The sequence below is a fragment of the Muntiacus reevesi genome, chromosome 22 (assembly GCF_963930625.1).
Source record: "Muntiacus reevesi chromosome 22, mMunRee1.1, whole genome shotgun sequence".
Classification (NCBI taxonomy): domain Eukaryota; kingdom Metazoa; phylum Chordata; class Mammalia; order Artiodactyla; family Cervidae; genus Muntiacus; species Muntiacus reevesi.
In genome coordinates this window covers 14,117,294-14,143,312 of record NC_089270.1, presented here as the reverse complement: position 1 = coordinate 14,143,312, position 26,019 = coordinate 14,117,294, and the positions used below count along the sequence as shown (strand labels likewise).

General features: G+C 52.5%; 1 pseudogene; it reads right to left on the bottom strand.

Annotated features, from left to right (window-relative positions):
* Positions 1-3,403: 3,403 nt before the first annotated feature.
* The window catches only part of LOC136152882 (epididymis-specific alpha-mannosidase-like), a 42,339-nt pseudogene continuing 19,723 nt past the window's right edge, over positions 3,404-26,019 (bottom strand).

Below are 26,019 nucleotides of genomic sequence, written 5' to 3'. Positions count from 1 at the left end.
GAATGGCGACCCATTCCAGCATTCTTGCCTAGAAAATTCCGTGACCAGAGAAGCCTGGTGGGCCACAGTCCACGGGGTCACAGAGAGTCGGACGCTGCTGGGAAACTGGGTACATACACTGGTGCTTCCTGTGCCTGGATGTCTGTTTTCTTCTTTAGGTTTGGGAAGCTTTCAGCCATAATTTCTTCAAGTATAATTTTGACCCACTTTTTCTTCTCTCTCTCTGGAATCCCTCTTATGTGTAGATTGGCATGCTTTGTACTATCCCATAGGTCTCTTACATTGCTTTCAATTTTTTTTTTTTTTTTAACTTTCTGTCTACTGTTCTGATTGGGTGATTTCCATTGTTTTATCTTCTAGATCACTTATTTGCTCTTTGGCATTATTCAGTCTGCTAATCATTGCCTTGAGCACAGCTTTCATCTTGGCAAATGAGTTTTCTAAGTTTTCTTGGCTCCTCTTTAAAGTTTCTAATTCTTTTTTTATAGTAATCTGAATTTCTACTGATAGCCTGTCTGAATTCCTTCAGTATTTTCATAATTTCCTTTTTGAACTTGGTGTCTATCAAACAGAAGTGATCTGTTTTATTGTTGATTCTTTTGGTGAGCAGAGGTTCTCTTGATCTTTTAACTGGAAATAGTCCCTCTGCTTCTTCATTTTACTTGTGTTTCTCTTACTCTGTGAATTTAAGAGGAACAATTGTCTCCTGTGGTCTTGAAAGGCTGTTTTTGTGTAGGAGTGCCCCTGTGTAGCCTGTGTGGGTTTAATGTGTTTGGTGAAGGGCTGTTTCTAGTGCGGATGTCTGCTGCCTTTCCTCAGTGTGTCCTAGCCGTTATCCCCTTGACAGAAGGCGTGACTGGCGTTGTGATGACCAGAGTCTGCCCTGGATGTTGAGTGGGGGCTCCTCTTTGCTCTGTGGTTGTCACAGTCCTGTCAAGGGCAGGGTCTGCTTCCTAGCTGATGGAGTAGAGGTTCCCAGATCCATTTCTGGGTTGTGGCATGAGGTTGGCAGAATTGGAGTGATCCTTGATGTGAGAGTTAGACCATAAAGAAGGCTGAGCACCAAAGAATTGATGCTTTCTAATTGTGGTGCTGGAAAAGACTTTCGAGAGTCCCTTGGACTGCAAGGAGATCAAACTAGTCAACCCTAAAGGAAATCAACCCTGAGTATTTGTTGGAAGGACTGATGCTGAAGCTCCAAAATGTGGGCCACCTGATACAAAGGGCTGACTCATTGGAAAAGACCCTGATGCTGGGAAAGATTGAGAGCAGGAGGAGAAGGGGACACCAGATGATGGGATGGTTGGATGGTATCATCAGCACAATGGACATGAGTTTGAGCAAGCTCGGGGAGATGGTGATGGACAGGGAAGCCTGGTGTGCTGCAGTCCATGGGGTTGCAGAGATGGACACAACTTAGGAGAGGAGTCACTGAATATTCAGAGCTGTCCACTGGGGAACACACTTTGTGCTGTCACCTGTCACCCGGTGTGCAGGATCACAATGCTCTCTTGTTGGCCCCGCCCTTTGCCCCGCCTCAGCCATGGGCATGTCAGCAGTCAGCCCTGGTGTCCCTCGAGCATTGCTTTCACAAATCCACCAGTGCAGATCCACAGAATTCGGGTCCCAGGTCCACAGTTGTTGTGCACCTGGACTGGCCATGGGCGCTACGGAGGCAGCCCAGCCTTGCCTTCATGTACATGCGTCCAAAAGCCCATGGATGCCAAGACTGGATCCATCCCAGCCACAGCAGATATCTCGCAGACCCTGAGTTTACAAAGCCAGAGGCGGTGGTGTACATCCCTAGCCATAGGGAGAGATTTCAACCCAGTTTCTTAAGAACTGGGACCCCTGAGGCTCAGCTATGGTTTCAACCCTGCTTCTGCATGTGGACAACCCACCGACGCCTGTTCCTGGAGCCTGCCTAGGTGTTCACACTCTGAGAGTCCACTGAAGTGGTGCCCTGTTGGCTGAGAGTATCTGTGAGTGTGGGGAGGAAGAGGCTGCCATGGTGGGCCCCCTCCTCCTTTTATGCAGCACTTAATAGTGGTGCATATCTACTAGGGCAGGCTTAGGCTTTTCCCATGTACAACCCCAACTGTGACAATAACACGCTCCAGCCCCTTGAGGCTGTTTCCACACAGCCCACCCCAGCCCTCTCCTTCTCCTCGAAACCCCAGTGCCCACCTGTGCAGCAGACGCGTGTCTCAGGCTGGGGTACATGGACCGGTGACAGGACAGGAGGCAGTCACACCTATTCTCTCCTCCCACAGCCCCTGACAACCACAAATCTATCTTCAACCTCTGTGGATTTGCCTATTCTAGACGTTTTATGTAAATGGGAAAGTACAGTATGTTGCATCTGTATCCACCTTTGTTGGTTGTTGTTGTTTAGTTGTGAAGTCGTGTCCGACTATTGGCGACACTATCCATGGGATTCTCCAGGCAAAAATACTGGAGTGGGTTGCCGTTCCCTTCTGCAGGGGATCTTCCTGACCCAGGGATCGAACCTGCATCTCCTGCATTGGCTGGTAGATTCTTTACCACTGACCACCGGGGAAGTGCTGCCTTCCTTGACTAAGTATAATCTTTGGGATGTTCTACATCCTTTTGTATGGCAGAGTAATAGTCCATTCTGAGGATATGGCATGCTTTGTATATCCAGGTAGTGTGATGCACACTTGGGTTGTGTTCACTTTTGGTCACTGTGAATATGCATGAAATAGTTCCTCGTGGGTGAAGGTTTCAATCCTTTGGGCACACCTGGGAGTAGAAGTTACGCTTTTCTTGTTGTTAATAATTCTTATATTGGACATCCCCGTTTCACCTGCTGTCAGTTTTTCCTCTCATCACCCAGTGACTTGAGCCGGGAGGCCCTCCTGCTCGGCAGGTATGCCCTGAGGCACAGGGGGAATCTAGAGTTAGACTCACAGTTTGGCTTCAAACACCAGGTTCAGGGCTGCAGCCCCCTGCCCTGAATGGTGTGTACAGTCTCCCTGGTGCAGGGCCATCAGCAGTCTGAGATGAGCCTGTGAAGGCGCCCAGCACACAGAAGGGCCACTGTCAACCCCAGAGCCTGGTGAGATCCGGCAGGACCTGCAGGCAGATGCATTTTGGTATCAATGTGGGTATCCCCTATGTCTTTAAGAGAATCTTCTATCTTTTGCAAATGAAGGAGGAAGTATGAGCTTATGTGAAGCTACCATCCTTGGGAAGAGAGGAGAAAGAGGGCTGGTTCTAGTGGGCAGGGCAAGAAACAGGTCCTTGTGCAATTTTTATTTAAGAAATCAAAACACCCCAATTCCATCCATTTCCTGCCCTTAGCCCACCAGACAAGCAGCTGTTCCCCTCATCCATCCAGGCTGCTTTTCTCTGTCCGAGGCCCACAGAATCTGTTAAGGTTTCACTGCTCTTCAAAGTGAATGAAGAACGTCCGGATCTCCTTTGGGTGGATGGTGATGTTGGGGCCTCTGTGGGGTGGCAAGGGACGGTCGGAGCTACCTGGGGGAGCAGAGGTGGTCTATCACTCCCCTTTGGAGCCGCCTGCTTCCCTGGTCACCACATCCCTGCAACCCCCTCAGAACATTCCTTCTGTCTGCATTCTTGTGGCTCCCTCTGTGTTAATGGTCTTCAGCTGCTCCCTTTCTGACTGGATGCCACTGCCCATGGGCCTCTTTCATTTATGGCATCCCCTGACGGCTCAGCCACAGTGAAGGCTTGTACTGGTGGTCCTGGCCCCACCTGGCCTTGTATCCCCTGGGATGTGGCCTCAATGTCTAAGAGCTTTTTCACTGAGACCATGAAGGGGCCCTGCCTTTTGTCTCACTGGGATCCCCTGAAGTCACACACTGGGGTTCTGGCTTCACTCTTGGGATAGAACCTATTCATCTATTTTTCTATCCATTCATTAATCCACCCATCCATCCAATCATCCATTCATCCATTCTTGTCTATCCATCAAACCTGCATCTATTCATCCATCCATCATGCAGCCATCTTCCTTCCTTCTATTCTTCCATTCATCCATCCACCTTCTAGCCATTTTTCCATCCATCACCCACCCTTCTGCCAATCCATCTAACCTCCATCTATTCATCAATTTATCTTCTATCCTCTTTTCATCCTGCCTTCTGCCCATCCATCAATCATCCATCTTCCTTTCTTCCTTACATCTTTCCATCCACCCATCATCCAATCATCTACCTGTCCAGCATCCATCTACTTCCCTTCCTTCCTTACGTCTCCTTTTTCTGACCAACTGTCCTTCCATCTATCAGTGTATCACACATCAACCAGATGTCTACTCATGTACCCAGACTATCCTTTGTGTAGTAGACAAAGAGGAAATAAATGGGTCAGAGCAGAATGAGGAGGAAGGGAGAGCAGGGGAGACAACTACTAGCCTCGGACCTGGGGAAGCTTGATTAGGAGCAGTCTGGGATGAAGGGGACAAGGATATGTCAGACAGTGTGATCATTACAGGCAGAGACTGGGAGGCCAGAAGCAGTCAGTGATTTCTAAGAGCTAAGTGTGGAGTGTGTAGTGCAATGCATAGCATGGCAGACATCAGAGCATCCTTGTGGTGCTTGCAAGTTTGGAGCTCATCCAATCTACGGAGTGGGCGTATGGCCTTGGAAACACACACACACACACACACACGCAGCCTCTGTTGAACCCTGGTAAGAAGACTGACCTGAAGCTTTCCTTAACCTCCTGCAGTATATTCAGGGAGGCTGAGACCTGGAGAAGGAGGGCAGCCTGTCCAAGGTCACAGGGGCCTTAGGGGGCAGAGCTGGGATCTGAGCCAGGTCTGTCGAGCTCCTGACCCTGGCTGAGGATCAGGCTGGAAATCCTGGGCAAAGGCCTGAACCAGGGGCACACAGACCTCCGTGTTGGTGACCATCCCGTATCTTCCAGCTCCAGCGGTGCAGTGTGCTCACGTCCCAGGTCCCTGTGAGCGAGCGCTCCTCCACAGACACCACGGAACCCAGACCCCGCAGCACGGACTGCGGGACAGGAGCACAGGGAGGTGAGCACTCGGCCCCGGATCAGAGGACAAAACAGCGGCGGGGGCAGCAACAAACCACGGCCCGGGGGACAGCATCCTGCTGCATTTCATTGTCAGGGCAAGCCCCATGGACAGGATGAGAGTGAAAGTTGCTCAGTCCTGTCCAACTCTTTGTGACCCCATGGACTACAGAATTCTCCAGGCCAGAACACTGGAATGGGCAGCCTTTCCCTTCTCCAGGGGATCTTCCCAACCCAGGGATCAAACCCAGGTCTCCCACATTGCAGGCGGATTCTTTACCAGCTGAGTCACTAGGGATGGACAGGATAGACAGAATGGGCAGCCCCATTTTACAGATGAGGGAACTGAGGCCAAGGAGGAGTTGGTCTCCCCAGGTGCCGAGCTGGAGACGCACACCAGGAGCGGGCAGGCACATGGAGCTGCTCCCAGCCGTGAGTCCCCTCCTCCCCACGCTGCTCAGGTGGAGCCCTGTCTTGCTCCAAGATGGCATCAGTCATGTTATCCACCCCCGTTTCCCATAATGCTCAGCCTGTGCGGAGAGGGGAGGCAGGGGGTAGTCCCATCCCTGAGGAGGAAGGACAGTGCTGACTGGTAGGCTGGGGGCTCTTCTGCAGGGGGTTCCCTGAGCAGGTGGAAGGAGGAGGCGTGGAGGGTGAGGCGCTGTGTGCTGCCACCACACCCTCTTCTGCACGTCCACCTGCTCCTGAGACCGGTGTCAGCTTGTGAGCAAGAGGTGACAAGGAGGAAGAAATGAAGCCAGTGCGCTGCTGAAGCCAGGCGGGAAGACGAAGCTGACAGTGTCTCTGATGACAGTGGACTGGGAGTCAGTGAGGAAAGAGACCACTCCCCACCCCTATATTCATGGCTGTGAAAGGAGGGCATCGGGAAGACACCTCAGGGAGGGCTCCGGGTTGGGTGGTTGGGATTCTCTCAGATTGCAAGTATCCCTGAAGTCAAAGCAACAAGAGAGAGATTTAGAGAACTTCTCTGTGAGCAGGAGATGGGTAAAGAGCTCAGATCCCCCATGAAGAGGGCGGACTGGGGATAAAGGAGGGGTCTCCATACATCATGGGGGGAGGATGTGGTTGGTGCAGTTGGGGTTGGTGCAGTTGATGCAGCAGCCTCACTTGTAGTGCGGGTCAGAGGTTGATCCAGGGGTCAGGAGGGGAGGGAGGACACAGGCAGGAGTCTGGGGGCACTGACCTCCATCAGGGTGTCAGGCACCCGTGTGTGCCTTATCAGCTGAGAGTATCAGCATCCTTGTGGGGAAAGACCCTTATCTCTCCATTTACAGGTGAGGACTCTGAGGTCCAGGGCCCGGAGTAGGGGCGTGGGGAGCAGGATACCAGGCAGAAATGCCCTGCCTCACACCCTGGACTGAGTGCCTCTGATCACCTACTCGATAATCCGTGCGAGAATGTGTTTTGCTTTCTGATCCCACAAATAACATCTGTGTGGTGTAAAAAGATTTACTACAAGAATGAAATGAGAAACGCACAAAATACTGGCATGTGGTAAAGAAGCGAAAAGTCCAGAAGAACACGAGTAGGAGGGGGTGGGGTGCCCTCATGCACCCCAGAGATCAAATCTCATTTTTTTTTTAAAGATGACCATAAGGCATCTTTTAGCCAAGGTGGCATCTGAGTCAGGATGGTCACACTTGGGTTTTGCCTCCCTCGTGAACATCTGCTTGTGTATCCTGACTCAGTGATCCGGGAGTGGGACATGGGGTGGGGGCAGGTTACCTGCAGATTCACCGTCACAGGCTGAGACCGGACAGGGTGCTGTCCCTTCTCATACAGGTGGTGGAGCCGCAGCAGGACTCGGCGGAAGTCCACTTTGACCTGTCCTTGATGGCCTTAGAGACAGAAGGAAGGTGGCAGTGATGACCCCTGGCTGGGCTTGGTACTTTACACATGCCTCCCTTTTGCATCTTCAACCTCTTTCAGAGGCATCTAACACGGCCCCCATTTCAGAGACAAGAAAACCAAGGCTCAGAGAAGGGTAGGTGCTTGGTCTGCAACAGAGAAGGAGTGAGGATTCAAACCAGGTCCAGCCGATGTTAACGCTTCCCCCCATGCACACAGGGGCCAATGCCGATGCCTAGAAAGTCTTGGCCTCATTCACAGTTGTGGTCCGCGCTGGGCCTGTCCTCCAACCTGTCAGTTCTCTGGTATAGTCTTTCTGCCTCTGCCCCAGTGAACAGTGGTTTGGCTTCTTGACTCTGAAGCCAACACAAAAGTGGTGTGTCATGTCCCACAGATGCTTTATCCTGTCCCTCTAATTGAGGAAGCCTGTGTTAGAAAACAGTCTCCATCTGCTGGTCCCTGGTGAACAAAGGAGTAGGGCCTTCCTTCTGGACCATACTAGATACGTGGCATAGGGGTGAAACAACCTTACTCTGTGTTAGGACCCTGAGAGTTTGGGCTCTTTGTTATTGCAGCAGAAGTGTTCATAGAATCTCCTTTCCCCCTTCCTGGGGCCGTGGTTAAGGACAGGGCCAACAGAAACAGGTGAAGACCTCTGGGTCCAGAACAAGACAATGATGATGGTGATGGTGATGGTGGAGACAGTGATGATGGTGATGTTGGTGATAATGAGGACCATGGCGATGATAGTGGTGATGATGCCATGGGGGTTGTAAGAGTCTGGGAGAGCAGGAGGCCCTCTAGCCATCTGCTGCTGCTCCCCTCGCTTGGTTGCTTATGTTTCTCTAGGAGGAGGGACTTGCTTGCTTAGCCCAGGCTCATCTCTCCTCATCTTTGGTACAGGCTGTCTCCAGGAGGTGGGTTCTCAGTGAACTTTGCCTCCAACACAGGTAAGCACACGACTGCTGCTGCAAGAGATGATCCCCACCTCCTCTTCTGTGACACGTGGAGCGAGGTGCAAGAGGTCAGCGTGAAGAAGCCATGTGGCTACAGGATTGAGCCACAGCCTCCAGCACCCACTTTATTAGCCACAAAGGTGATATTTGGCCTCTGCATCTTCCTTTCCCTCTTGACCCTCATCCTGCAGACCTTGCACTGGAGTGTGCCAGCCCTTGGAGGGTCTCTGGGAACAGGGGGGTGGCTCAGGCATGGTCAGCCCCGCGTTTGAGATGCTCTGAGTGTAAAGGGACACATAACGTATACCAGGGGCTTTGGCAATATGATGAGCTGCTTCCTGGCAGTTGTTTCCTCCACCAGGAGGCCCTCCCGGATGCCCTGCTGGGGGCTCCCCTCTGTACACGGTCATTGCGGTCTAGATGGAACCTGGGCCCCACCTGTCCCTGGCTTGCTGAGCGACCTGCCTCTCAGTGGGCCTCTGTCTCCTCATTTGGCAGATAAGGAAAATGGGTAACCTCACAGAGCCTGGATGACTCTGGGGAGAGCACCTTTGCCTGGTGATGGGTTTGGGGACCTGACAACGAAGAGGCAAGAGTGAGTCTGGACACCTGAACACCTGCCTCACCTTTCTGAAGATTCTGCAGGTGCTTCGTGTGGTTCAAGTTGTACGTCCAGCCTGGGATGCTGAGGATCTGAAGGTGGAGACTTGGAGGCAGTGTCACAGCCTTTTGCTGCTGGAAGTCTGGGTGAACCTGGGTAGTCTCTGCAAGGCAGATGGCCAACAAGGAGAGAGTTTGGGCCAAGCTACTCCTCCCAGCATTCAGAGTTCTCCATGTTAAGTGGAGCTTTCCACACTCATTTCATCCAATCTCACACCCCTCCAACCTTGGCCCACACCACAGGCAGCCTGAAGCATCTGCTGGTGCAAATGCCATCTCCTCACAATACCTTGGGCTACAGTGATTGATGCTTTTGAATTGTGGTGTTAGAGAAGACTCTTGAGAGTCCCTTAGACAGCAAGGAGATCCAACCAGTTCATCCTAAAGGAAATCAGTCCTGAATATTCATTGGAAGGACTGATGCTGAAGCTGAAACTCCAATACTTTGGCCACCTGATGCAAAGAATTGACTCATTTGGAAAGACCCTGAGGCTGAGAAAGATTGAAGGCGGGAGGAGAAGGGGACAACAGAGGATGAGATGGTTGGATGGCATCACCGACTCAATGGACATGAGTTTGAGTAAGCTCCAGGAGTTGGTGATGGACAGGGAGGCCTGGTGTGCTACAGTCCATGGAGTCACAAAGAGTCGGACACAACTGAGTGACTGAACTGAACTGAAATGACAGTGATTGGTCAGGCTCGGGTCATGTGATTCGATCAGACCAATCAGATTCTTTGCTGGGATCTCGGCTCTTGAGACCTGAGTCTGAGTCTCAGTTCCTTTTGAGTGGGGGAGACACACAGTCCTGGAGTTGTTCACAGCTACGTCTCAGACAGGAGGAGGAGGAAGGTCTGCAGACAGAGCAAACCTCAGGTGACAGAAAGAAGGAAAGAAGTGGGCTCCAGCGCCCAAGGTACAGTTATACCCCAGCCCCTCTCTGGGGTGCATTGGCCTCTGAATAAAGTCTCCCTGTGGCTCAGATGGATCAGCTCCAGTTTCTCTCACGTGCCATCAGAGGAGCCCAGGGGGGACCCATGGATGGAGCTGACCACAGCCATGGAACTTGCTCACCATGGCAACATCCGTTCTGCAGGAAGGGCTCCCAGGTGCTAGAAAGGAACCACTGACTGACCCGGGAGCAGACCCCACCCTGTTGGTCCATGACATCTCCTCTCCTGGGAATCTGCCCCTGGGCCTGGAGGTGGCCTGGAAGGCAGTTCTTGGCAGTCCTGGGAGAGATGGACATGAACACCCGCTCCCGAGAGGCCCTGAGCTGCTGTGTCTCTCTCCTGCCCTGGCCTCTTCTCCAGCTCCTCCTCCTGTTCCACAAGCATCTCTGGGCCTGGCTGCCCCTTGGGATTCTTTTCTTCCAAACAAGAGAACATCAACTGATAGCCTTTGAAGTTGATCGCTGAATTCCCCCTGGTTCAGGAGCCCATCTCCACCAGACCTACAGGGCACCAGGCCCTCTCTTTGGCATCAATCCCTCTCCCGCTGAATCAGTTTCTGCCTGAGCTCCTCTCCCCCATACAGGTTGGCTCACCCCGGGGCAGGGATGACAGATGCGCCAAAAGGAGGCCCTCTTACCGCTCAGGTCTGGAATCAGCACGACGGGCCTGTGCTGCAGCACCACCCCGCTCCTCGGGCCGAGGTCCCTGGTGAGGGTCTGGGGTCCCAGCAGGAGCCAGAGCACCGAGTGGACAACCGAGGTGTCGTTCAACGTGAGGTCGTCTGATGAGTTCCCTTGTTTGTTGTTCCACAGCCGCCGATGGAGCATGACCTGCAGGGAAGTGTCATCTGACAGGTCCTGCCTGGCCCCTGGTGGGGCCGTGGTGACCAGAGGGGCCTCCTCTTACCTCCATCTGCCCGCTCCCTTGGCTGGAGACGCCGTGCGCCTGCTCCGACAGCAGCACCAGCCTGCTCTGCCTGTCCTGGATGAAGGCTGACTGAGTCATGGGGTAGTAATTCTGTGGACAGAAATATTGCCAGACGGGTGGTCATGGTCATGGTCATGGCTGGGTGAGCCACCTGATCAGGCATCTCCCTCGGGCCCCCACCAGGTTCCCCACAGGCACAGCAGTAGCTCAGGGCGGCCCTGGTAGCGGCGGGAGGGGCTCTGACTTGTGAGATGGACGCCCTGGGATTCAAATCCAGCTCCACAGCTTCTTGACCTTACGAGCTGGGGAACTCAGGCTGCCCAAGCCTCAGTTTCTCCACCTGTAAAAGGAGCTCCCAAACCATCCCTGAGAAACTGTGGCAGGAAGGGAATGAAGGCTTGGGTGTCAGTCCAGTCTGAGATAGGCTAATGGTTGCCCGATAGTAAAGAGCTCAAGCTTGGGCTGAAAAGCAGTCACACAGTCCACACCCTTTGCTCTGGTGGAGCAAGATGTCCTGGGCCGAGGGCCTTGGACTCTCTGGAGCCCAGGCCACGGGGGGTGAGAATCAGCCAACAGGGATGAGAGGAACCAGAAACTCAAGGAAGATGGAGCAGGGAGGGGCCACATTCCCCACTGGAAGGAGGAAGAACTAACGTGGATTGAGGCTCACGAGGTGCCCAGCCTGGCACTGCTCCTGGATCATCCCAGCTGATCACACAGCACTGGGGGAAGGTTACCGCCTTTCCCAGGAGAGCACCAAGGCCCAGGGAGGCCGACAGACTTGTCCCAGGTCATGCTGCTAGGGGCAGAGCATCTCAGAGCTGAACTGATTGCAGAAATCAGTCTGTGCTCACGTTTCCCAGGCAACCAGGCAGTAGCCCGCCTAAGGGCAGCAAAGGAGGGTCACAGCCGCTCTGGCCTGGACAGGCACCATCTGCTTCATCCTCGGAGCAATCCCAGCGGGTCAGTCATCTGACAGAGGAGGACACACCGTGCCCACGGTGGACCTCAGGGACTTTCCTCATATGTGGGGGCCCCAGAGCTCTGACCCCAGGTCTGAACAAGCCTGGGTCTCAGCCCCTAACGGCGCACGTGGGCGACAGAGGTTCTGGGAGATGCTCTGGAGGCCTCTGCCGCTGGAGCTAAAGGGGTGTCTCCAGCCTCTGGAGAGAGGCTGCCTCTCAGGTCTGTGGTCACTGTTCCCATGAGGCACCACAGGACGTACCCGAGCGATGGTGTTCGCCTTGTACTCCTTGTAGGCTCTGCGCTGCATCTGGTAGCCATTGTTGTCGGAGTAGAGGACCCGGCCGGTGTTGAGATTGGTGCTGGTCCTCAGGATGGCCTCGCAGTTCAGCTCCAAGGGGCCCACCCTGTACTCCTGCTCTAGGCGATGGCACAGCAGCTCCCCGTCAGCGCCCGGGGGCCCGCGGGCCAGCCGGGAGTAGATGGTGTACGTGGGGTCACGGTCATTCACCGTTCTGGAGGAGGAGCGGAAGAGATATGTCAAGCTGGGGGAGACTTCCGGATGCCAGTCCCTCCCCCTCTCTTTCCTCTCTTCCTCTTTCCCTCCCTGCCTTTTGCTGGCAGGTAGGGCAGGCAGAGAGGCTTCTTGGGCAAGAGAACAGGAGGAGCCCACTTAACCAGAGGCCCTGAGCACCTGGCCCGTTCTGGGTGGTTTATTTCTCTGCATTAATGAAAACACAGGAATGCTCTCATGTGTATATCACGGCCGGGTTTCCCAGGTGGCTCAGTGGTAAGATCCCCCACCCGCCCGTGACCACCTACTGTGTGCTACGCACAACCAGAGGGGCCGACCTCACCTGTAGAAGTCTTGCCGGATCTCAGTCACGAGCTGCCCCTCCAGGATCTCCATCTCCACAGCCGCCCACGCTGGCTTCGCTGTATCATTAGGAGTAAACACGGAGTTATCGGAAATGGATTCCTGACCCCAACCATGGTGATTGTAGTATTCCATGAACTCCTGGGTCACCCGGATGGTTCGGTTACTCTGTCTACAGAGGTGGAAAAGAGAAAACGGTAGGATTGTTGTGGACAGTTTCTTCCAGGCATTCTCCCTGTGATGGGATCCAGGCTCAGAAGGCCTCCCTTTAATATTAAGACACCAACATGGAACCGGGAGTGAACAAAAATAACTTCCTCAGAGCCTATGTGACTCATGAGGACCCTCAATGAAGCCCATGCACTCAGCTTGGACAACAGCTCCATGGACTCTCCAAGAGCCCAGGAGGTACAGATTTTCTCCCTATTCAGGAAAGAATCCCACAAGAGGAGGGGAGAGAGGCTGCAAAACACGCTTCCGAGGGCATAAGCAGAGGGCGTAACATGGTTTCAGAGACTCTAACTTCACTGCTTTATTGAGTTAAATATTTATTATCTATTTCTGCTTTATTGACTATGCCAAAGCCTTTGACTGTGTGGATCACAAGAAACTGTGAAAAATTCTGAAAGAGATGGGCATACCAGACCACCTGACCTGCCTCTTGAGAAACCTGTATGCAGGTCAGGAAATAACAGCTAGAGCTGGACATGGAACAACAGATTGGTTCCAAATAGGAAAAGGAGTACGTCAAGGCTGTGTATTGTCACCCTGCTTATTTAACTTATATGCAGAGTACATCATGAGAAATGCTGGGCTGGAGGAAGCACAAGCTGGAATCAAGATTGCCGGGAGAATTATCAATAACCTTGGATATGCAAATGACACCACCCTTATGGCAGAAAGTGAAGAGCTAAAGAGCCTCTTCATGAAAGTGAAAGAGGAGAGTGAAAAAGTTGGCTTAAAGCTCAACATTCAGAAAACTAAGATCATGGCATCCAGCCCCATCACTTCATGACAAATAGATGGGGAAACAGTGGAAACAGTGGCTGACTTCATTCTTCTGGGCTCCAAAATCACTGTGGATGGTGATTGCAGCCATGAAATTAAAAGATGCTTACTCCTTGGAAGGAAAGTTATGACCAACCTAGACAGCAGATTAAAAAGCAGAGACATTACTTTGCCAACAAAGGTCCATCTAGACAGGGCTATGGTTTTTCCAGTAGTCATGTATGGATGTGAGAGTTGGACTGTAAAGAAAGCTGAGCGCCGAATTGATGCTTTTGAACTATGGTGTTGGAGAAGACTCTTAAGAGTCCCTTAGACTGCAAGGAAATCCAATAGTCCATCCTAAAGGAGATCAGTCGTGGGTGTTCATTGGAAGGACTGATGCTGAAGCTGAACCTCCAATTCTTTGGCCAGTTAATGCGGAGAGCTGACTCATTAGAAAAGACCCTGATGCTGGGAAAGATTGAGGGCAGGAGGGGAAGGGGACAACAGAGGATGAGATGGTTGGATGGCATCTCTGACTCAATGAACATGGGTTTGGGTGGACTCCGGGAATTGGTGATGGACAGGGAGGACTGGCATGCTGTGGTTCATGGGGTTGTAAAGAGTTGGATGCGACTGATCGACTGAACTGACTGACTGACTCTCACTGGCCCTGCCTGGTCACCCAAGTGGCCAGCATGGGTAAGTTTACTCCTTACAGGAGTCCCTAAAGCCAGAACTTTGTGAACATTTGTCAAGCTGACCGGTGCGGTTCAGATGTCACTTGCCAGGGCCTTTCCTCATTCAACTGTCCAATTCTCCTACCGCCAGAGACTGGGATCATGAACGCACCTCATGACTGAAGCACATGAGACTGGGGATCCCATGGAGACTGGAAGGTATGACCTCATTTGCCCAAGATTCTATACCTAGGAGTGCCAAGCCAGGACTCAGATTCAAGTCCACATTCTGTGCTCACTCCGTGAGGTTAGGACTTTGGGAAATGGCAAATCACTCCAGTATGCTTGCCTGGAAAATTCCAGACAGAAGAGCCCGGCAGACTACAGTCCAAGGGGTGGCAAAGGGTCAGACATGACTGAACACGCACACACTTGGGTTTAGATCCTAGTGGTAAAGAACCCGCCTGCCAATGCAGGACACATCATGAGATGCAGGTTTGATCCTGGGGTTGGGAAGATACTCTGGAGGAGGGCATGGCAACCCACTCCAGTATCCTTGCCTGAGAATCCCATGGACAGAGGAGCCTGGCAGGCTGCAGTCCATAAGGTAGCAATGATTTGGATGAGACTGAAGCGATTTAGCATGTATGCACACATTTGGGGATTAGAGAAGAAAAAGCTTAAGAAGAGCCTTGGGGACATGGATTTTGATTGTACACCTGGGTGTAGTCTAAGTAAAGACACAGCAATGCATTTGTATCCAGTGTGGCTCTGTCTGGTGGCAGACGTTGAAGAAGTGATGCCTCTGCACTGCAGTGGGGAATTTCTGTGGGGTCATTGTGGGGACGCAGAAGAGGGGGCATCTTAGAGAGCCCCCTGAGCCCCCTGGAGAAGTAGAGAAGAGAACAAAATCCTTTTCATCAGTCTGGCACACAAGCCTTTCTCATCTCACCCCAGCCCGCCCCCCCCAGCTTCATTTCATATGACATCCTCTTGGCACCATCTCGAAAGGTGAAAAGTCAAACCACAGAATGGGAGAAATTCCCAAATCATATACCCGATAAAAGACGTTTATCCAGAAAACGGAAAGAGCTCTTACAACTCCATATTAAGAGAAAAGCAACTTCAAATGCGAAAAGGATCTGAGCAGACATTTCACCAGAGAAGATATACAAACAGTCAATGGGCCCATGAAAAGATTGCTCAACGTGAGCAGTCAACACGGGGCGCACACCCAATCCACAATGAAGACATGGCTTCATACCACTAGGTCACTGTATCAGAAAAGGCAGAGAAACACACGTCTCGGTGGGGATGTGGAGAATTTGGACCCACATACTCTGCAGATAAGAAAATGGTGCAGCAGTCATGGGAATCAGTCAGGAAGGGTTAAACAGAGTTTCCTGTGACCTTGGAAATTCTACTCCTTGGAATCAACCAAGAAAAAAGGAACGCTTCTGTCCACACAAAAACTTGGACGTGCATGTTCACAGCAGCCTTATTCACAACAGCCCCCAATCAGAAACCACCCAAATACACACGAGTGGGGTGAGTGGTACTTGCTTAATTGTGTCTGACTCTTTGCGACCCCATGAACTCTACAGCCCACCAGGCTCCTCTGTCCGCGGAATTCTCTAGGTAAGAATAGAGGTGTGGGTTGCCATTTCCTTCTCCAGGGGATCTTCCCAACCCAGGGATTGAACATGGGGCTCCTGATCTGCAGGCAAATTCTTTACCATCTGAGCCACCAGGAAGCCCATGAGCTGAGGACTGGATAAATGAACCCAGATGCATCTCTCAATGGGGTGTGAGTCCGGAGGAAGAAGAAGGTTCTCATTCAGGCTGCGACAAGGAGGAAACTTGGAGATATGGTGAGAGATGAAAGAAGCCAGTCTCCAAAGGGCCCCACATGGTGTGATACCATTGTATGAAATGTCCATAGAGGCAAATCCAGAGAGATGGAAAGGCAATTCAGGTAGCCAGGGCACCCCCCCCCCCCCCCGGGGCGGGGTGGGAGTGGAAAAAGTGAGGATTTGAGTTTCTCTCTTTGGGCTGATGAAAATACCCAAAAACTAACTGTGCAGATTCCTGCACAAGTCTGTTAGTAGTTAGTTCAGTCGCTCAGTCATTTCCGACTCTTTGCGACCCCGTGAACCACAGCACACCAGGCCTCCCTGTCCATCACCAACTCCCGGAGTCCACCCAAACCCATATCCTTTGAGTCGGTGATGTCATCCAACCATCTCTTCCTCTGTCGTCCCCTTACTCCTCCTGCCTTCAATGTTTCCCAGCATCAGGGTCTTTTCTAATGAGTCAACTCTTCGCATGAGGTGGCCAAAGTATTGGAATTTCAGCTTCAGCATTAGTCCTTCCAATGAACACCCACGACTGATCTCCTTTAGGATGGACTGGTTGGATCTCCTTGCAGTCCAAGAGACTCTCAAGAGTCTTCTCCGACACCATAGTTCAAAAGCATCAATTCTTCAGCACTCAGCTTTCTTTACAGTCCAACTCTCACATCCATACGTGACCACTGGAAAAACCATAGCCTTGACTAGATGGACCTTTGTTGGCAAAGTAATGTCTCTGCTTTTTAATCTGCTGTCTAGGTTGGTCATAACTTTCCTTCCAAGGAGTAAGCATCTTTTAATTTCATGATTGCAATCACCATCCACAGTGATTTTGGAGCCCAGAAAAATGAAGTCAGCCAGTTTCCCCATCTATTTGTCATGAAGTGATGGGGCTGGATGCCATGATCTTAGTTTTCTGAATGTTGAGCTTTAAGCCAACTTTTTCACTCTCCTCTTTCACTTTCATGAAGAGGCTCTTTAGTTCTTCACTTTCTGCCATAAGGGTGGTATCACCTGCATATCTAAGGGATAGGTTTCATGCAAGAATGGGCTCAATAAAGGACAGAAAGGGTATGGACCTAACAGAAGCAGAAGATATTAAGAACAGGTGGCAAGAATACACAGATGAACTGTACAATAAATATCTTCATGACCCAGATAATCATGATGGTGTGATCACTCACCTAGAGCCAGACATTCTGGAATGTGAAGTCAAGTGGGCCTTAGGAAGCATCACTATGAACAAAGCTAGTGGAGGTGATGGTATTCCAGTTGAGCTATTTCAAATCCTGAAAGATGATGCTGTGAAAGTGCTGCACTCAATATGCCAGCAAATTTGGAAAACTCAGCAGTGGCCACAAGACTGGAAAAGGTCAATTTTCATTCCAATATCCAAGAAAGGCAATGCCAAAGAATGCTGAAACTACCACACAATTGTACTCATCTCACATGCTAGTAAAGTAATGCTCAAAATTCTCCAAGCCAGGCTTTAGCAATATGTGAACCATGAACTTCCAGACGTTCAAGCTGGTTTTAGAAAAGGCAGAGGAACCAGAGACCAAATTGCTAACATCCACTGGATCCTCAGAAAAGCATCCAGAAAAACATCTATTTCTGCTTTATTGACTATGCCAAAGCCTTTGACTGTGTGGATCACAGTAAACTGTGGAAAATTCTGAAAGAGATGGGCATACCAGACCATCTGACCTCCCTCTTGAGAAATCTGTATGCAGGTCAGGAAGCAATAGTTAGAACTGGACATGGAACAACAGATTGGTTCCAAATAGGAAAAGGAGTATATCAAGGCTGTATATTGTCACCCTGCTTATTTAACTTATATGCGGAGTACATCATGAAAAATGCTGGGCTGGAGGAAGCACAAACTGGAATCAAGATTGCTGGGCAAAATATCAATAACCTCGGATATGCAGATGACACCACCCTTATGGCACAACTCTGTGGGCACACAAAATAGCATATACATGTACCGTGTGTAACGTGGTGACTTGTATGCTATGTGAAATATATCAACACGCTTGTCATATATGAAAGAACAAAGGCCCTCCTCCAGCAAACTGGGCCTGGGGTGGTCTGTGCACACAGTGGCTGCCCCCCGCAGGCCTTTGCACAGGCAGGTCCTTCTGAGGAACCACTGTCCGCTCGTCTGACCCCCGGATTCCCTCCAGACTTCAAGGCCTCAGCCCTGGCTCTGGGGGTCTCGTCCCTGCCAAGCCTCCTCTCAGTCGCTGTCTCTCTATTCCAACTGACTACCCTCTCTGGCTGTGTGGCAGGTGCTGGCTGTACCCTTCCTGGGGGTGAGGGAGCCCAGTAAGAAGCACACCTTCCCTCACCTGAGCCCAAAGCAAGTGAAGACTCACCGGGGTCAGGCAGATGGACGGCAGGACGCTCCGGGGAAGGGCTGCGCGGGGATGTGGCTTGGGTGTTGGGCACCCGTGGGCGGGCAGAAAGGGATGGGGAGCTGGAGCCGGCCCTTCAGGGGCGTTCCAGAAGGGGCGTGGGGCCCGAGTGATGACGGAGCCCAAAGCCAGCCTGCAGGCTTCCCCTTTGCCTGCCTGACCAGGGAGGCTCACATGTGCTGGGGTTGTACCCCGTTTCTGCTGCCCCCCCCCCACACCCTCTGCTGACCTCCCATGCTCGCTGCACTCTGCCCTCCCTGCCTGCCTCTCGCCCTCCCAAGACATCCCTGTGGACTGACTGAAGGACAGAACTTCCCATGAGCCCCCTTGGAGGCCAGTCCTGGTCTGAGCTTGCAGAGCTGCTGACAACTGACGGGGATGAGCTCCAGGTGACGCGCACCTTTCTCACGTCGACACCCCATCTCCCTCCCCTGCAGTCTGGCCCCTTTCGTCTCTTTCCTTCACTTCACTTTCTAGCCGGTGCTCCTCCCACGCTTCCTGTTCCCCTGAGTCTTCTTCCTGTGAGGAGGTCACAGGAGGAAGCGGAAGTGGGTGTGTTGGAAGAGGTGGCTGAGGAGGAATGAAAACTGCCTGGGATGGGAACTGAGGGTGGACAAAGGTGGCTCCAGACTCTGGGAGCCAACTTTCCTGGGGCTCAGTTGCCCTCTCCACTGTAAACAAATGACCCCTGATAAATGACTACATGAGTGAATGGCTAGATAGATGGAAGGGTGGATGTAGATGTGGAGGGGTGGGTACAAGGATGAATGTGTGGTGAGTGGATGGATGGATGGGAGGGTTGGTGGATGGATGGATGGGAGGGTTGGTGGATGGATGGATGGGAGGGTTGGTGGATGGAAGGGTTTTCTGTGTCTCTCAATTTTAGAAAATTTTACAACGGCTACACTTTCTCCATGGTGAACTTTTCAAACCCTCTCCCCCTCTTGTTTTTTTTTTCCGGTGGACCAACATCTTTGGAATGTACAAGTTCACAAAAGGTTTTCTCGACCTGGCCCAGTCTCACACACTTCTCCAGCACCACAGTTCAAAAGCATCAATTCTTCAGTACTCAGCCTTCTTTATAGTCCAACTCATACATCCATACATGGTTACTGGAAAAACCATAGCTTTGACTCTACAGACCTTTGTTGGCCAAGTGATGTCTCTGCTTTTTAATATGCTGTCTAGGTTTGTCAGCCATCAGACCAGTCAATCCTAAAGGAAATCAGCCCTGAGTATTCATTGGAAGGACTGATGCTGAAGTTGAAGGTCTAATACTTTGGCCACCTGATACAAAGAGCTGAGTCATTGGAAAAGACCCGATGCTGGGGAAGATTGAAGGCAGGAGGAGAAGGGGATGACAGGGAATGAGATGGTTGGACGGCATCACTGACTCAATGGACATGAATTTGACCAAACTCTGGGAGAGAGTGAAGGACAGGGAAGCCTGGCGTGCTGCAGTCCATGGGGTTGCAAAGAGTTGGACATGACTGAGCAATTAAACAGCAACAACAGACTCACACACCTAGAAATAAACCTTGTTACACAGCAAGGGGCTTCACCACCATCAGATCCCTGACATACAGCTGAGGAAATGGAGAGCCACGTGAGGCGCTACTTGCCCAGGTCCCAGGACCCTCCTGGCCTCAGAGGCAGCAAGGGCTGCGCCTCACCTCTCCCAGATGCTGTGCATCAGGTTGGTGTCCTTGTCCAGGAACACGGTGTAGCAGTCATTCTCCACGTGCACCAGGTGCCTGGCCACTTGCCTATGATTCTTCCTGGGTCTGCGGTCAAACTGGTGGGTGCTGTCCACGGAGGGCCCAGTCTCTTGAGTGTCCTTCTGGGCCCTCCTCATGGGCCTGATGATGTAATACCGGTAGCTGAGTCCTGGGATGGTGGTCAGCACAAGCAGGTCATAGGCAGATGGCATCTCCTTTGAGTTCTGTACCTGCAAGTCCAGAGGGACAGGATCACATGATGGATGTCACGTGGGGGGAAGACATCTCAGTTTCCTTAGCAACCCTGGGCTTACACACCTTCTGGATGGAGTGCTCACACCCCACGGGGACAGCAGGGTCATTCATCAATGGGCTGAGCTGGGCTCCTCTCCTGCATCCTCTCTGCTCAGCAGGGTCATAGCCCAGCCCCTTCTCCCTCTTCCTTTCCTTTTTCTTTGGGGCTGAAAAACCAACATCCCTCCTTCCCAACTCTCCCTGCTGGTTCCTGCCTCTGAGCCTTTGCTCATGCTGTTCCCTTGACCTGGAGGGCCTCCTCTTTGGAGGGAGCTCTCTTGTCTCTTCATCCTCCAATTTCCTGGAGGAGGGAGGTTTTCAGGATTTTCCCCATCTCCAAGTTATCTGATTTAGGGATGGGATGAGGACTCTGGATCCATGTAGGGAGCCCCCTCATTCTCCAGGGAACAGGTCCCATCTCTGGGCTGCTGAGGGTTTTGTGGAGAGGGTCAATTAACAAGCTCATGTTGCTTCTCACCACCTCCAGCCTGGTTGTTCTATGAACTAAAGCAGACATGATGTTCCCACGCATACCCCTCAAACTGTCCTGAAGGCTTACCTCCACTACAGTTATCCTCTGTCACATTCCCTGTGTTCTAATTTTGTTTCCTACTTGGATCCCCCTGCTAGAATACTAGACCCCTGAGGGCAGGGACTTTTGTCTGCTTGCTTATTAAAGTTTCTCCAGCACCTAGCGTAACCTTGACATGCAGTAATTGTTCAATAATATTAAATGCATTTATTCTTAGTGGGTATTGCCTTCAGGTGGGGAGAGGGGATGTTGGGTGTTGGGTATTCTCAAACAATATCCTTCCCTCCTCCATCAAAGTGAGAGGATCTTCCTCCTGTGTCTCAGCTAAGTGCTGGTTGGTGGTCATCACTCTGTATCTTAATTGTCCATTTCTGTGTCTGCTCCCTGAACCCCAAGTGACTCCAACGTCCCATACTCAGCTTGAGGCCACATCCCAGATAGGCATTTGGAAGTGTTTACTGAATGGCCAAGTGATGGCAGTACCTCTATCATCTCTGCAAGGAAGGATTGGCTGGGAATACGTAGGGCACCCTCTGAAACCACTTTCAGTCCTCGTTGTGGATGGAGGTGAGGAGGGACCACACACTCACATGGAGGTGGGTGTTGCAGAAAGAGGCAACTTGGGCTTAGCCCCTAGCATGGCACATCCATAACGATCCACCTTTAAGATCCTTTATGCCCTTCCACACAAGGTGGAAATTTACGAGCGTATGTGCTAATTCATTTCCGTCGTGTCCATCTCTTTGCAACCCTATGGACTGTAGCCAGCCAGGTTCCACTGTCCACAGGATTCTTCAGGCAAGAATACTGGAATAGGTTGCCATGCCCTCCTCCAGGGGATCTTCCCAACCCAGGGATCGAACCCACGTCTTCTGAGGCTCCTGCATTGCAGGAAGATTCTTTACTACTGAGTCACCAGGGAAGCCCAGAAATTTATATGAGAATATATACTCCCAAGGGAGGCAGGAGGCGAAGCTTCCCATGCAGTTTAGATCACCTGAAGACGTTCCAAGGAGGCGACAGAAGAAGGGACTTCTGGTCATGTCAGATGCCCAAAGCCCAGGGTCAGTCCCCTGGGTGGATCTCACTGACCCTAATGGACAAGTGCCCCATTATGGTGATAGCAGAGTTATGATCACGTCAGAGTTTCCCACTTTTAGGGGTCCCTGCCTGGATCAGAGACAGCAACCACAGGTGCAGCTGAGACAGGATTCCCACACATACCTGTGCAGGCACGGGGCTGCCTGTCTCATCTGTGAGATTGACCTCGGGGAAGTCCACAGTCAGCGTGATGATGGTGGTGACTGTCCATGCCAGGGGATTGTAGACCATGGCAAGATGTCCCCCACGCTCTGGGCCTGCATACAGACAAGAGGTTTTATTGCCGCCACCTGACATACTCCATACATCTGGATGTCCCTCAGAACAAGGGAAACTGAGGCCGGTGAGACCGGCCCTGCAGATCCTAGGTGAGTGGGACAGGCCAAAACTTGGGATCAGGCATGCAGCCCCCTCTACACTGTTCATACTATCATCCTGATTCCCAAGCACGGGGGTGGGGGGGGTGGCCCTCCAGAAGCTGAGGGTCCATGAAATCCTCACCCATCTCTCCCTGTCAGCCCACTTTCCTGGTGAGGACGGTGAGACCCTGAAAGGTGAATTATCTGCACAAAGTGACCCATCTCCTAAGCTCTGGCTCCAAAGCACTTGGCGAAGGAAAGGTGGAGAATTCTCTGGAGCTTGGAGCGTCATGTCCAATCACCTAGTTCAGCGCTGGAGGCCCCTGTGATACGGACCTGGATACCCCTTCCACTCCATACGCCACCCCCACCCCCACCATGTGTTGTAGGTTCTGTCCTTTCCAATGACACCCTGATCCCTGAACACTCACACTTTCCAGCCCCTGGTCTCTGCCCGGGCAGCTCCTATGGCAGATTGCTTTTCTGGGGTCCCCACCTACCCCTTGCCCGGGGAGCTGCCCTCCTGAGCTCATGGCAATGGAAGGTCCCACCAGCACTGAATCAGACCCCAGTTCTAGCTCTCTTTCTGAGATTGTCTTCCCCTCCCAATCCCAGTCTCTGTGGGCAGGGGCCAGTCTGCGGCACCCTTGGTCCCTGGGGCCTTTCCCAGGTGTGAAGGTAGGATGGGATTGTACGCAGACACAGAGGGGAGGGCGGAGCAGCAAGGCCAGAGGGGGAAGGGCATAGTGACAGAGAGCAGGCTGAATGTGGACCCCTGCAGAAGGTGCGGCAGGCCTGGTGCCTGCCCAGAGAGACCAACTTGTCTTTGCCCAGGATTTGCAGGCAAATCCGTCAGTTTCAGGCAAATGGCCTGATCAGTCACTTTACCCATGTGAAACTGTCATAGTCACACAGGCTGGTCAAATGGTGGCCTTGACATGATGTGGCCCCACGCTGAGCTCGGGAGGGACCATGTTAGCATTTATTCCTCCCTCTAGTTGTCACATCACCCCTTCTTTGTTCACAGAGAAGAAACAGAGGCTCAGAGAAGTGACTGCCCCTTGCCAACTTCCTGATGAAAGTAAGAACCACATCTGGGATTGGGACTCGGCATTTGAAGCCCAGTGGAACAGGTGTCTGCACAGACCTCGAGGTTCTCTTCTTAGAAAGGGATGGGGATCCACCACCGGGGGCATGCTTACCGGAGAGAACTGGGGACCTGTCCTGGATGATGGAGGCCATCAGCTTGCGTACCCCCTGCATCCCAGTGCTCAGGTGCTCCTCATACATGTCTGTCACGTTGGGGGTGTGAGTCCCTGTGATGGCGTAATGGTCCTGGACCTGGGCCCCCCCCAGAGCCAGAAGGAGTCGGGTCAGGACCTGCCCCGGCTCAGCACCTGCTCTCCTGGCACCCACTGGGCACCTTTGCAGCAGGAGCTAGTGGAGAAGGTGGGGGTTCCTCCCACTTTACAGAAGAGGAAACTGAGGTCAGAGAGGCTGATGGACTTGCCCAACTTTTGTTTACCTTGATCTGAATCCCTGAGCTGGGACAAAGAACAGACTTCTGGAAGCAACCCCCCCCTCCGCCACTACTACCCCCAGCTTCACCTCCCAGGCCTACTCATCCCACAAGTGCTGCTAACCTGCTTCAGACACGCTCCATACATGACCTGGAACTTGTCTGCACTGAGTAGGGGTGGGATTACCTCTTCTTCACAGAAGAGAACCTGAGCCACCATGGGGTGATGTGACATGTCTGGCCACTCCAGTGGATGCAAAAGTCAATCTGCTTCACCCCCCACTACACACAGTGACTAGTCCTGCCAGCCATTAATTCCCTTTGGGTGATGATGAAAGTCATGGTCAGTGCAGCCCATTTCTGACTGGGTGAGGACACAAGTTATAGAACTTCTTAGATCTCAGTTTCCCCGTCTGTACAGTGGGGGACAAGTGAGATGGAAATTAGTGAACCACTTCCTTTGTAGCAGCCACAAAGCCCACAGGGTTATATGCTAAGTATATTATCCCGTTTAATGGGCCGCCACCTTCCTAGGTAGACATTGTCCAGAGAGTGAACTGGGCTCAGAGAGAGAAAGTCACTTGCGTGAGGCCACACAGCTCAGCTGAGATGTGAACCTGCAGAGGACGGCTGGGCACCAATACTGCCCCACTCCGCCCTTTACCCTCCGGGTGGGTCTGATTCTAAAGTTCACTGAAGCCACCAGGGGGACGTCTGGGGACCTAGCCTTAATGCAGCTTCATCATGCATGGGTCCCAGGACCCAGGGTGACCGCAGTGTTCTCATCTGTCAAGTGGACCTGTAGTGACTGGGGACCAGGAGGCTCTGGTGGCCTAGGGAGGGGGGAGCACACACCCAGGAGGGTCCGATCCTGTTCCTGCCATGGAGAGGTGTGGCGTTACCTCGGAGACCGCCCAGCGGAGCCGCTGGAGCTGCTGCAGGGCCCAGGCCGGGTCCAGGAGCCCGTGGGGAGCCAGCATGAAGCGTGTGAACATGGACTCCCCGGCGTAGAGCAGAGCGCTGGCTCGCCGCGCCAGCCCCTTGAGCCCACTTCGGGAGGCGTAGAACCCGGTCCAGGAATGAAGCACATCTAGGAGAATAAGGCCAGTAGTGGGTGTGAGGTCCTGCCCACAGAGGCCCCTGCGCCCTAGTCTGGGAAGGGCTGAGGATGATTTGACCAGTGAAAGGTCTGCCTGGATAACCTAGGAGACAACCCAGGATCAATAGCCATTGATCGTAGGGCTTCCCTGGTAGCTCAGACGGTAAAGCGTCTGCAATGCTGGAGACTCGGGTTCAATCCCTGGGTAGGGAAGATCCCTGGAGAAGGAAATGGCAACCCACTCCAGCATCCTTGCCTGGAGAATCCCATGGACGGAGGAACCTGGTAGGCTATAGTCCACAGGGTCGCAAAAAGTTGGACATGACTGAGCGACTTGACTTTCACTTTCAGGGCTCCTACACAAACTAGGCCAGCAAAAGCCCAAGACCCCTGAAAGGCCTAGGTAGATGGGAAGGTCTGACTGGTCTGGGCCAGGCCTGGAGAGGCCTGGATACTGAGGTGACAGGAATGATGGAGACATGAATCTCAGTGTGAGCCTGCGGGTGCTAAGCCATTTCAGTCGTGTCCAACCCTATGCGACCCTATGGACTGCAGCCCACCAGGCTCCTCTGTCCATGGGATTCTCCAGGCAAGGATACTGGAGTGGGTTGACCTGACCTCCTCAGTGTGAGCCTGGGACCCTGGGAATGCCTGTGAGCAAAGGTCTTGGAGGACTTGAGGGGAGGAGGGAGTGGGACGAGGACCAAGAGGACAGGACCCACAGAAGTGCCTGGAGTGCTGGCAGCCCCGGTGTGTGTCACTTCTAGGGTGACTAGGAGCCTGGACAGGCCTGCATTTCAGCGGGGTCCCTCTGGCTGCCTGCGGGGAGGGGCAGGAGAGGTGGTGGCAGCTGAGAGAGCCCGGTAGAAACTGTCCTGACCCTGACTGACAGGACAAGGTGGGGGGTGGGAGGACGGAGGCCGAGCACCTTGGGGACAGGCTGTGTCTCAGCAGGTGGCTCAGTGTTCCCTGCTATTTCTGCTTCCTGCCTCCTCCCCAGGCTGGTGGTGGCTTGGTGGTTTAGTTGCTAAGTCGTGTCCAACTCTTGCAACCCCATGGACTGTGGCCTACCAGGCTCCTCTGTCCATGGAATTCTCCAGGCAAGAATACTGGAGTGGGTTGCCATTTCCTTCTCCAGGAGATCTTCCTGACCCAGGAATCGAACCCAGGTCTCCTGCATTGCAGGCAGGTTCTTTACCATCTGAGCTACAAGGGAAGCCTCCCAGGCTGG